This window comes from Pavona decussata, unplaced genomic scaffold (assembly GCF_977016875.1).
Source record: "Pavona decussata unplaced genomic scaffold, jaPavDecu1.1 SCAFFOLD_300, whole genome shotgun sequence".
NCBI classification, from domain to species: domain Eukaryota; kingdom Metazoa; phylum Cnidaria; class Anthozoa; order Scleractinia; family Agariciidae; genus Pavona; species Pavona decussata.
This window is the reverse complement of record NW_028145697.1, coordinates 3,016,029-3,017,500: the sequence shown is the minus strand read 5'-3', so window position 1 is coordinate 3,017,500 and position 1,472 is coordinate 3,016,029.

The window sequence follows — 1,472 nt, the reverse complement described above, 5'->3', positions numbered from 1 at the left end:
ACATACGCGAAAGCAGGTTGGCAAGACTTTTCTTGTCGTTGCAGGTGATAGTCAACTTTAGGCCACCCAATCGTCCTTCTGGCTTGATTTCTTCTTGTAGTTTCTTCAAAGGTGACTGGCTACTCTTAACAGCTTCCAGGCTAGCCTGAGTGTGATTAATTGCCTGTCCTACATGCGAGAAGTTTAGTGCATCAAGCACCCACTCATCAAGAAATGCTTCCTTTTCAAACATTATGCAATGTGCAACATGCAAAAACAATTTGGTCAGCTTTGCATGTTGCAATATCAACTTGTTTGGAAATCAACCGAAATCTTCCTTTCAGCTGACCATGTGCGTCTTCAGTGATAATTCTTGTGGAGCTGTGAGCCACGTTGAAATGTGATTTGTTAAGACTTAAATTTGTACCGGCATATGGAACCAACAGCCATGGAAACCTTGGGTAAGCACTGTGACCAAGAATCACAAGTGGTAGACCCTGATGCGTCCTGTTGAGGTACATACAATAATGAAAACATCAGTTACCTTAGTTGTAAATTCCAACTGATTAACAGTTAACAATTAGCAAATGGTGCACGTGTTTACATGGCCTGTTGCAAACACGAGAGGGAGTTTGGGAGAATTCTAAAGTTTATGTAAACCCGAGCCGTAGAAAATAATAAAGACTTTAGCAAATAATAGACTCCTCAGCATAGGAGCATCATGGATGGAGCCCAGATAGCCACAGCTAACACTCAAAAATTTCCCATCGCCATCACAGATTCCTTGGAGGAGAATGGAGTAGTATCCCTTCCGATTATAAAAATAAGTCCCGCATTCTGTGGGGCGCAAGATCCCAATGTGGCTCCCGTCAATAGCTCCAATGCAATTGGGAATCGGTTTGCCTTGGAAAGTCGCCATGGCACCAAATACTCGGCATCACTTTCTGGGAATTTTATGCATTCGGGAGCCAGGCTATCAACAATCGCTTTTGTTGTTTCGTGAACGATATGGCACACTGTCGGTGCAGCAACCCCACACTGATTCGCAACACTACGATAATTAATCCCTTGACCCAGAAAGTACAGGGTCATTGCCACTCGTCGCTCCACCAAAACTGTGTTCTTTGCAAAAGTTTCCTCCTTCATGATCAGTGGACGTAACTGGTTACACAGCTTGACTAAAGAGGGCCAGGGGAGCTGAAAGTTGGAAATAAATTCAGCATCTTCCATCTCCTGCATGTCGTGGTCACACCAATGAGTGGATCACTTCTGGCCGACTCTTCTGGGATTTCTCTCATATTTTACGTATCCAACACCGAGTTTGTGAATCTTCCTTAACATCATGGTCTTCATCACAAAAGAGGACTTCACAAATTTGAAACAACATATCTGAAAAAGCCTCCTGCTTCTTGAAATCACAGAACGCTTTTGTCTTTTGCTACTGTGTGCCATCTTGGATTGTTGCAAATCGTTGCTAATTAGCACGGTTGCTA